This window comes from Cygnus olor, chromosome 6, assembly GCF_009769625.2.
Source record: "Cygnus olor isolate bCygOlo1 chromosome 6, bCygOlo1.pri.v2, whole genome shotgun sequence".
NCBI classification, from domain to species: Eukaryota; Metazoa; Chordata; class Aves; order Anseriformes; family Anatidae; genus Cygnus; species Cygnus olor.
In genome coordinates, this window is record NC_049174.1 from 31,716,544 (window position 1) to 31,728,497 (window position 11,954).

At 37.2% G+C, this 11,954-nt stretch overlaps 1 long non-coding RNA gene across 5 annotated transcripts; it reads left to right on the forward strand.

The window, feature by feature from the left end:
- Positions 1 to 233: 233 nt before the first annotated feature.
- Positions 234 to 8,977, forward strand: LOC121072486. 5 transcript variants are annotated; one of them, XR_005821260.1, is made up of 6 exons: positions 234 to 420; positions 2,266 to 2,405; positions 2,617 to 2,702; positions 5,106 to 5,242; positions 6,368 to 6,474; positions 7,263 to 8,977. It is a non-coding gene; the product is annotated as an uncharacterized LOC121072486 (long non-coding RNA). The 5 variants fall into 5 exon arrangements; XR_005821259.1 differs by having other exon boundaries at positions 2,266 to 2,403; positions 2,617 to 2,654; XR_005821258.1 differs by lacking the exon at positions 2,617 to 2,702 and having other exon boundaries at positions 2,266 to 2,431.
- The last annotated feature ends 2,977 nt before the right edge of the window (positions 8,978 to 11,954 follow it).

Here is an 11,954-nt window from a genome sequence, read left to right on the forward strand (position 1 = left end):
ATTTCCTGATCACTTTGTGAACTCCTGCTTTCATTCATGTCTCACTCAGCAAGTGTCAGCACAGATACTGAATTCTCTGTGGACCAAACCAAATTGAAATATGCGCTCCAGCTGTGTACCCAATGTGTTCCAGCTGTGCACCTGGTGTTTTCCAACCTGAGCCTGGTTCAGAAAAATCCACCCAAACACATATATTGTGGATCTTGAGTTACCTTCCTCTCTCTAAAGGGTGCAGTCAACAGTATGAAGTCAGTGCTATGTAAGGAAAGTGTTTTCTAGGGAAAGCAGTAAGAATTCTTTGAATATCTGACTTGCAGGTCAAATGTAGAGAGCTATCAGGTTGTTGTACAGCAGAAATCAACATTGTAATTGAAAATCTTTTAAAGAGAAGAATACCATCTAAGTGGGTTGACCAACTTGGTAAGTAAATAAATTTCTAATGTACTCTTTCATACTTTTTTTTTTTTTAATATATTTATGTCTGAAATATATATATTTACATTGTCGCTTTTTTAATGATGTAATGTATAAATGTACTCCCTGGCTGCAAGCTATAATGTTAAGTTGTTTGCAATTTATAAAGCATCTTCAATTGCTAGCATATACGGATGTATAAGCTAGATGCTTAAAGTCAGTTGCTCCTTCGTATGTATCTTGTGTGTGAAGAGAATGGAATAAAATATGTCTGGTGAAGCAATAAAAAGTACAGTATTCAGTAAAAGGGGGAAGAAAAACAAACAAACAAGAAAATAATGAAAACAATTCATAGAAAATGAGATAAAACAAAACTGCTGCCACAATAGACTCCCATCCACCATTACCCACACAATTCATAAATATGTAATGAGATATAGCACAGATAACTCTTCACTGAGAAGAATGAACTATTTGTGCCTACGCACACTGATTCATGGTTTCTAAGCTTGTGGCTAATGGTGGCTGAGAATCTGGTCTGGTGTCATTCCCAAGCTTCCTGAGCAGAATTAGCTATGAGTGAACTCCAGAAGTGACTTAATCTACACACACTAAATCATGCCTGGGTTTCACATCTATACATCCTATTTGGGCGTTTATGCTCGAAGTAGCCACTGACAAGAAGAAAAAAGGATGGTGTTTAGCAGGAGCCAGAAAGGGGGAGAAAAAAGAGTTGAATAATAAAACGTTTTTTCAGTTTCGTAATTCACAGCCAAAACACACAGTGCATGTTGCCCTGGAAGGGAAAGATTTCTTGGGTATTATTAAAGCAGAGAACCAAACAAAAAATAATCATTTGAATCACCTCAAAAAGTTCTTTCTGTCCAAAGTAATCTGCTTTCTTTCTTTTCAACTACTTAGTTCCCTGCTTTAATCTCTTTTTTTCCTTTTGGTTTGTGTCATTTTTGAATGAAAAATGTCTTTTCAAAAGTGAAATTCAGTTTAATTTAGAAATGTGGAAATAAAACATACTTTAACTTGAAAAATATTCATAGCAAATATATCAATCTGTTTTGTATCCTTATTCCTTCTCTTTCATTTTTCTCATCCAGGGTGCTAATCTGGGCAAAAATGCATTATGAATCATAATGACCCTCCTTTTTCTTTTGGGGGTTATATTCCTCAGTTTCTGCAGAAGCAGTTCAGGTTCCCACGTAGCTGTACCAACCACATTGGAGATGCAAACAAGTATGCAAGAATTCCAGATTGGTACAACTGGTATGACACAGGACAGCGGGCAACTGTGCCCTTCTGGAGTTTACACAGGATAATCAGATCTATAAAAAGATGACATTAAAAGTTTATATTTAGGTAATATTTTTTTCATCTGAGTTCAAATCTCATGTCAGAGTAATTGGTGTTTACAAAGACTTCTACATCATCTCAGAGACTGCTGATTCAGTTTTTGTCTTTCCTTAAAATGCTATTAAAAATATTTCCTGCTTATTCTGACCACCTTTGTCTACACTCTGTTACTCTCTCTTCTCTACTCTGAGAAGAGAAAAAACAATGAAAAGGTAACGTCTGCTTTAATTTTGGGTATTAATTCTTATGTTCTGAGAGGACTTTGTGAATAATGTGACCAAGAAGGTCACAGAGCACCATTTGTTCTCTAGGAACAAGCTAAAAATAAGGAAAATGAAGCAAATGAACAAAAATGTATGTACCTAAGAGGAAGCCTATGTTTCTTTGCATTGATTCAGCCAACTTTAGGTATTGCAAAGAGAAGTGATAAATAAATGTTTGTTTCTATTCATTCAATAACTACTTTCTCATGCTATAATATTTTAGAATTAGCACATTGCTACTTAAGAATAGAGGAGGAAGGAGGACTGTATGGAGCACCTTCTGTTCATGTGGTGATTTAGAAGCCATCAGCACGTCAGAGCCTGTCTCTGGAGCTCAGAACATGCATTGCATCGCAGAACCGTGTGAGTGGACAGGACATTATTAAAATGTGAGACACAAAGGAGATACCTTCCACCTCTTCAAAGCCTCCCAAGTTATGTCAAGAGAATGTTTTGTATGCTTGTACGCTATGCAGAATATAAACTATAGGCAACCAACTAGAATTTCTATTCTTCAAAATTAAATTCTGCAAATGGATTCCTCCTTTTCAAAGAAATGTACATTTCTTCACAGCTGTGCCACTTCAGAAAGAAGCGACAGTCACTTGGAAGGTAACTGACTGTGGGGCTGAAATCCCAAGCCACCCTTTGCAGAGACACGTGAGTCTCCTACCATGGAGCAAGATGGATGGGGAGACATACAATGTATTCAGTGCCTGGCTAAAACTATAATCTGACATAGCAGTAGGGATTTATGTTGCTTTTCCTTCAGCATCTTGTTAAGAAGGAAGAACCTGAATGTTCAAGTGGGGAGATTCTAGGCTCTTGTGTTTTGCTGATTTTGCTGTTCCTTGACTGGATACACCGTTGCAGCCGAACTGGAGAGCATGCCTGCATTTCTGCCAGAGCTCTCCCTTGTTTTTCAAATTGGCAGGCACCGAGTAACTTGTAGAGCAAGTGAATTGCTTGTTCTTGCTTACGTGATTCATTATTATTTTCCACAGTCACTATGAATAGAAGTAAGCCATCTGTTATAATACCAGTGTGCCTTTCACGAAGAAGCATGGCTTTAACTAGAAGTAGAAATGAATGTGACATAAAAATGGGTTTTGGGATCTACATCTACATCTAAATTAGATGGCACAATAATATCAGCAATTGATATGTGCATAAAACCTGTTTTGTAAGAATATTTACTATTGTTCTCAAAGAGAAACACAGTAGGCTGATATCATTTTAAATTATGAAAAGCAATATATTCACTTCAACAGAATAAACTTTATGCACTGCCCCTCAATATGAAATCTATGTATTGTTAGACTACTAATTAAGCAAGTAAATCCAAAACTTGATATTAAATATAGTTTCCTTTATCTTTTTAGATCAGCATTATTCATTTCCGGAACAGCTTAACAAACTAAAAAGCACTAAAAATCTCTAAAGCCTTTTGACCTGATTTTTTTAGTTGTATTTTAAAACTTACAAAACAAATTGCTGCATCTGTGAGAACTGCAGAAAAGTCAACATCAGAACTGTCTTAGATGGGCTGTTCTTTGGATAGTTTTATTTTTGGGGGGAGGGGGAGAGAGTGTAGGTTTTTTGTTCTGTTTTTTGTCATTCTGCCTTGTTTGTTCTTTGAAAGGTTTATACTTGACAGTAAAAGTAAAGTTGAGAATTTTATCTCAGTTACACACTTTCTCATCTTTAAAATATTTACACATTTTTTTCCTAAAATATGATTAAAATATATTCTTAGGATGCAGTTTTCACAAGTACCTGTTAATGTTGCAATGTGGTAACCTATTTTCCCCTTTTTTTCTTTGTGTTCGTCTTCCCATTTATTCTTCCAAATCAAATGTGATTTCTTTAGGTCAGAATTGGCGTTTTTTTCTGTATATATGAAACACGTTAAATGCAGAAATCATGAACACTCTAAAGGTCTGTGATATTACTATGTATTACTGCAATACCATATAGATAAATACAGATATATTACTTCAATAGCATAATAGATAAGTGCTGTAAGATCTCAGAGTAGAAATCTGCAATGCTCGTAGGTTAAGCTCCCTGTGAAGAATCTCAGTGCAGTTTTTTAGCTCCGTGTTTAGGATTCCATGCACCTGTGCTGAGTCTGTCTGGGATGGAGTTAACTTTCCCTGCAGCAGCCCACACAGTGCTGTGCTCTGCACTCGTAGCCAGAACAGCACTGGTATCACTCCAGTGTTGTCTATTGCTGCATAGTACTGGCACAGCATCAGGACTCCCTCCAAGCCCCCAAGAGCCAGTCTGTTACTATTTTTGATGAACAATTTGCAATCAAACTGGATTTGGGGGAAATGGAAGATGATGTACATAAAAAAAATAATGGAAAAGTATGCAAAGAAATAACTGGGGGTTGTAACTTGTATCACAAGTGAACAGCTGCAGTCTTTTTTTTCTGCCAGTTGAGGGATGTGCAGTCAGTAAGTGATTAAAGAGAAATTAGTCTAGAAGTTTTCTTCCTCTCGCATCAGTTGACAACTGAGAAATAGAAGGGTTTTTCCTTCTTCAGAGAAAAGCCCTCACTAGTAGGAGGCACGATGGAACATCCTACAGGTGCTTGGAGTGAGAATTGCCACTTTACTCCTCATTTCTTGAACTTTTCTGTATCCAAACATAATTTTATATTCTTTCCAGAAGATGTAAAAATCCTTCAGTAACGTTGTCCCATTCTGTCCTGTCTGTGTTGTGTATCCCCACCTCCAATCAGCCATATGGATAAAGGGATTTATGAACCAAAGACTTTAACACAAAGAAATCTTTACTTTTCCTTAAAATAAAATATGTAAGGTATAGTAGACAGTTCACTGAACTAAGAGATGTAATTCTTGTTTGAAAAGGTTGCCACATAATTTTAAGTGTGAAATGACCCAAAGAATGAAAATTGGTAAGGAAATGTTAGCACAGTAGCATCAGTTGATTATTTCAGCAGGGCACGCTTGGAAAATACATTTCTTTCATTATATAGTATCTGCAAAGATTAATTTCATAATTCTGATATGAAACCATTTTTTTTAATTTTAGGTTGATGAATCAGCTAACTGCCTTCTTCCTCAGTGCTTATACTCAGGAATGGAAAACTGAAGACCACTGGATTGTTGAAAAGATAAGACTCAAGGTGCTTGAGTATCTACTGAAATGTCTTCAAAATGCTTAAACAGGTGACATTTTCCCTTGAAAGTTATTTTCCATATATTGAATATGCACAGGTAATTCAGCAAACACTTCCCCACAAACATACACATATATACATATGCATATATTGCAAAGAATGAAGGATGCTTCCCCAGAAAATGCATAAAATCAAAATGATCTCAGATGTGGTAACCTATCTAATCAATGACAAACCAGCCTTCGGGAACCACAACCAAATCCTGGTCCTGAGTTTGAAAGCAGGCCATTGGGGTCATGGTTGATTCCAAGGCTACCCTTCAAATTCTATTATACTTTGATGTTACCAAATCTTATGTCAGCCATCCCTCAAGTGTGCACAATTGTCTGCACATACACGCATTCCCTGTCCTACCAACCAGCCAAAATTAATGGAAATCCTTGGAATGGAAAGGGCATTGCTATTGTATCTCATTGTTAGCTATCACGCTATTATATTAGACATTCATCTTTTATCCTTGTTCAGCTCCAGTAATAATGTGTCATCTAAGACTCCTGACTCTTAATTAGAAATCATACTGCTATTTCTTCATTCTTCTCCTCACTCTGCTATGCCCTGCTGTGACTTTTCTGTCAGGCTGCTCTTCCCTGTGATATGAAACAAGGTGGGGTAGCATAGGTGTTAATGCAATTATTTACATTTGATAATACAGAGTATAGCAGTGAATTAATACAATGGTTTGCAGCATTTTGGAGCTAAAAAGAAATTAGATGCCATCTCATCACTGATTTTTTTAACTGAAGTGTGCTACATTTAACCTTTAAACTTTATGCTACTTGCACAATTCCAACATCACAGGGTTTTTCTGGAGAAGAATGTGCAATTAACCAGGATTTGGAGGGACTGGGAGATGATGGACATAAAAATATTTCTTTAGAGATTTATTTGTAAATTTCATGGCTTGTTTATGGAATCAGACATATAAAATTGTCTCCCTTTATATTTTTGTCTTTTTTTATTTTGCATTCCTCCAAAATGGTCACACTACAAAGCCAAAGAAATAATAATGTATAGTTACCCTTATGAAATAACTGCAAGTGTTAAGTGCTGAGGACTATCTTAACGGAGAACCCAGACCTACTGAAGTAAGAGGGAAAATTGGACTGACTTGCAGGAGGCCAGAATGCCACCCACAGAGGTGCCTGATTGCTGGAAAATGCTGGGTTCCTGCTGTCTGAGAATCACTGCCATCTCTGATATCCAACATTGGACAGTTGAAAGGTAAGATACTGCAATTACCACTGTAGACTGAAAAAGCCAGATCCTTAGTTCAAATAGAATGGTGTGACTCTGAAAGCAATTGTACAATGGTGATTTATACCAGCTGAGGAACTGGAGACATGTTTGCATGTATGATACAAATGTTGTTTTCTTTCCATTTATGGCTATACTTTGAGGAAAAAATTGATTGGAAATACAAATATTCCTGATAATGATTTTAATAAGCAATTACATTCATGATTTAAATATATTCATACTTGCTCGGTTCATATAAATGAATGTTAGAAAAGACCGTCAGATAATATTATATCATTATTCCTAATAACATCTCATCCACTGACAAATTAATGTTCTTTCTGATATTATTAACTTAAAACCTATCAGATTGTAACTGCAAACATAACATCTCAATGAAAGTTGTAATGGAAAGGAATGAATCCCAGAGCTTGAAGCATGTTCTTATCACTTATCAACATTAGGCAATATCAAAAGAAACAGACAGGAGAGACAGTCAGTACTCCTTTATGGCTTATTTTCAAAATGCACGAGCATATGTGGATAGAAACATTCTATGACAGAGCTTGTATTAAGGGCAATTCTTTACCAAGAATTTCATCAAAGAAAATGGAAAAAAGTATGTTCTGCTCTCTTTGTGAGTCTAAATGTCTGTATCTCAGTGTGATAAATGTGATTTAGGTTAGGATGAAATTTACTCTAAGTGAGATATCAGAAAACATCAGGAGCAATTCAATCCCCCGCTGTCCCCCAACTGGATAATTCTCTTCCAGATGAGCAAGAATCCCAGACAGTTTCACAAAGCAGCAAAAAATTTGAGATTAGAGCCCCGGAACACACTGGGGACTTTATTTCCTCAGGCATGAGATGGAATCTGCCTCGCCAGATTGTTCAAGTTTAAGTTGGAGTTGAGACCCCAGTGCCAATAAAAGGAAGAATTATTGGAAAGCCTTCTCAGTTGCACTGGTACTACAGAGTAGAGCTGACTGTGTGGCATAGGATTAACAAAAATGCTGGATTTAACAGATTTAAGAACCTGTCAAGAATGCCCAGGCTGAGTACCACTCAGCATTGTGTCCCTATGCAACCAGAAAAGTCAAAATGTGTTGTTGGACCTGGAGGATGGGTGAAGGGTGGCAGGGGGAGAGGAGGAGTTCTCTGAGAAGACATTATCTGTTGGATCAGGTTGCTAGTTTTACTGCATGTTGGGACTTGAATATATATTAACGGTAATGGATTTCAATGGAAATATAACTTAAGCTTGATTGTGCCTTGTATTAGATTAATAAATATCAAAACTGTGGCAATGGCATAATTAACATGGACAATTTAGATGAGAATGAATATTGCCCTGAAAAGAGTCCAAAGAAAACAAATTTATGCTCTGTTCAGAAACGTGTCAGAAAGAGGTTGGAATGTGTATTAGTAACAGAAGTGGTTGCAGAGTTTATCCATCATAGTCTAGTCCAGGGATGCTGAAGTCATAAGAATTTATGGAAAGGGGAGTAGGGACTATATGTGGACATGAGCAGAGACAGGAATTCATTTTTCAGTGATGTGAAGAAGTGAAAATATGGTCACTTAAATGAAGAAAACCAATAAACAAAACCAAACGCTCACAGTTATTAAAACTCTGAATCATTGATGTTCCAAATGGAGACTAAGTAAGTAGTGTTATCTAGTATTAGATAAGCATTATCTAATGATAAGTATTAGATAAGCTAATTAGTAATAATTAGATAAGTATTAGATAAGCATTTGTTAGTTTCATCAGTGACAGTGGAGTTGGGGAATAGCTTCCTGGTTCTGAGCCATGCGAGATGTTACCAGAGATAGCAGGTGAAATCTCAAATTAATGAGATTTCCACCACTGATTTCAGTTGAATGAGGCTTTAATTCCTTGTTCCTACCAAGAATCTTACACTGTAAATTAATTTCTCGTCAGTCTGATACAGTCTTTCATTAGAACACGTCTTGTCACATTTGTATAGGGATTCCATATTCACACTGAAGTAAAATGACATGAATGTCAAGGTATTCTAACACATTAAACAGTTTCTGAGGACTACAGAGATAAACCTAGGCAGAGGAATTTATCAACAACAAGGCTTCACTGAAAAGTTCCAGTTGTCAGCTCTAAATGTTGGTATAACCATACATCTCCTTTTTCCCTTGGTTCTGATTTGTAAATGCAATGAAATCTCCCATGGTTTATTCTGAGAAATGAGAATTACTATGCTTTTATGGTTGTGCAATTGTTCTATAATAACTAATAATGATGCATCTGCAGTATCATAAGCATGGTGTTATAAAATCCAGTGCAAACAAGTGGATCCTGTGTTACATCTCAATTATTTCAGAAATGGGATGAGGTTCAGTCATTTGCGTAGACAGATACTATTTTGCTTTCAGCAATGTAGAGAAGGAGATAGCTTACCTAACCCTTTACAGTCATATCAATTGTTTTAAAATGTCTGCCAAAACAAAACATTAACAAACAAACAAAAAAACACACTGTAAAAGCTACCTATGACTTGAACATAAAAAGCAAAAGAAAGAAGAAAAGAGTAACTAGATAATTAAATAGGGGGAAAGTAGACCTCCTTGAAAATGCATGACACTTATGCTTTTGCTTTTGTCTTTCATGCTAGCAATGGTTGTTTTAAACCCCTAATACTGCAGTTTAATGTCCTGAGCCCCACTGCCTTTTGAGGACCCTGGCAGTAACCAGTTCCCATGAAATGAGCTGTATGTTCAGAGCCTGGGCTACGTCAGTTTGGTTAAGGGAGAACTTTAAAGAAAACAAATTCTCATTAGGAAAACTAATTAAAATATAGTTGTTAAAAATAGATTAGGAAAAAAATACATTTATTTTGGGAAAGATCAATGTCATAAAAATGTTGTATGTTCAGTGTACTGCTAATGGCTTCCCTATCTAAAGTGCTGTTGGACTGAAATGGCTGCACCTCAAACTCCTGCTGTTAAATCCTTTGTACCACAACAATTGGTTTTGTATTCCTTTTCTACGTATACAGAATCTATAGCTAACTGCTACGTATCCATATTTCCTGGGACCTGAAATTTGCCCCCACTGCAGCATTGCGTCAGGTTGCATGAATTTCCAAAAGCTCAAGGCTCAATTCTTCTACAGGGGATCAGTTCATCTCAGTGACTGATTTTTTGTTGTGCTTTTTCCTTTTCTTTCCTTTTCTTTTGAAGGGCAGAGGAGCATGTAGCAAGCCAGTCTCAGAGGAAAGAATGATTTTATTTGAAAAAATAATTCTATAGGTAACATCGCTCAATTTGAACATAATTACTATCTGGCTCATCCTGCAATAGTTAGAGTCTCAGTAGGGGATGACATATAGGGCATGATGAGAAAGCATGCGCATGGAAAAAGTGACACTACTTTCAGCTACCCTCCCGCTGATGTTGTGCAGTGTTGTTGAAGAAGGTGTGGTGTTTTTTTCTTTCCCACTTATTATTCTTTGCTGTCAGCCAAAAATAATAGTCAGACTTGAAACAGTGGGAACTTAGAAATAAAATGTGACAATCAAGGAAAGAAGGACTGTGGGCAAAAAGATTGAGAATGCATTGTGTGGCTGAACATGTCCCATGGAAAGGATGGGTAGATACTGAGCCTGGACAAGGCTGCCCTGTGACAAGGAGTGAAATGGCAAAACTTTTGTGCTGTGTACACTATCTAGATCAACCGCTGTTGCATGCACCCTGTGGGGCTGGGAACAAAGACACCATTACTGCAGTCTATGATCCATGGGAATGACATTAAGAAAATGTCATATACTCTTTAAATTATGTCCTGCTTGCAAAATCCCTTACTCTTTGAAGACTTCTAGAGAAAAAGATGATATAGCCTTTACAGACCTCTGAGGACAGCTGTAAGTTTAGGCTTTATTTTCTCTTTTGCCTGAGGGAAATCTCCTATTGACTGTGGATTACAGCTAGACTATAGACCAAAATTTCTCATAAATTGCTCTGTGAGTTAAGTGCATGCTTATTCATTTGCAATCACCTTCTAAAACCATGTTTCCTTGGAGGACGCTGTTCTTCACACAGCCACATCAAGTGCTGAGCAAGGGCAAAGTGCCCCATGGGAGCAAAGGACCATGCTTTTCCATCTCCTGCTGCCTCTTAGGAAGACAGGTGGGGAGCAGAACGTGGAGGATGCATACTTCACTACAGCTGACTTTCTTCTGCCAAAAAAAAAACACATACTTTGAGATCTGTCTCACTTCCTAAGCAGGTGCCTTGCTGTGTCTAGAAAGCAACAGCCTGTTATTTTGATTGAAAGATAAGCCTTTAAAAATATTTCTTCTGTTCACAATATGGGTGGCTTTGCTTGTCACATACAAGCTCCTTTCAGATAGACTATCTATTCATTGGCTCAAAATATTTATTCTGGGTAGCTGTTTTATAAACTGCTCCCTAGAAGCTTTTTATATAATGACAAGCCTATTAGCATGAGAAGAAAAATGATCTCCTCCTACAAAGTTTTCCATCGTGAGCATTTCTGGCTTCCACACAAAATATACTCCTTTTATAAAATCATTGTGGTACACAAACTCTTCTGAATTGGTCTTCCAGTGCTGCAAGTCCTGTAAATTTGAGTCATATCTTTATTTTTATATATTTAATTCCTTTAAACTTGCTGAGATTAAAATTATAGTGATGTGCATTCATGTGTTAAATGACAGTTGCTGCTTCCTCAGCTGGCTTTTCCATCCCACAGCCACCACAGTGCTGCAGGGAGCATGGCACTGCAGACTCCTGCCTTGCTTGCACTACACAGTGCAACATCTCGCCTTCTGAGGGCCTGTCTGTAAATCCCACCTTGCTCACTTTGATGTAAGGATCCTATACATCCCGTGTCACTCCTGCCATTGGTGGTATGCATTTTCAGTGTGGTGCCCACATACAGGCTACTGAATCCAGCCGTGATTGCCCAGCACCTCAGATCAATGAAGGCAAAAACATTTTTCATTCCCAAAGGTTGAAAGCTTTCTTTACTCATTATATAACATTCTGTATTATTAACCACTTTCTCTTCATGTACTTGTCATGCACTTTAGCTAGTTACTTTACTTCATAAGCTGAATGTGCTCACAAACACTAGCAACTATATATCTTCAGGTTATGTATCTTTAAGTGATATATTTTTCTTCTCAGTTTGTAACACGATTCCAAAGACATCTGAGACATAGGAGTTCTGCTTGATATAATGAGAGTGGTACTTACCAGTCACATTCAAGTTCTTATTATTTGAGAAGGTCAACAACAATCATTAGAGCTGACATTTTTAAGCCTTTTTATTGCTTTGCTTAGGAGTGATGGTGGTTTTCCTGTCTCCCTCTCCCTCCCTATCACCTTTTTTTGGATAAGCTGCTATGGCCTATGTCCAAATGCCTTTCTTATCCTTCTGTGGAACTGATAACCCTCAGGTCAGA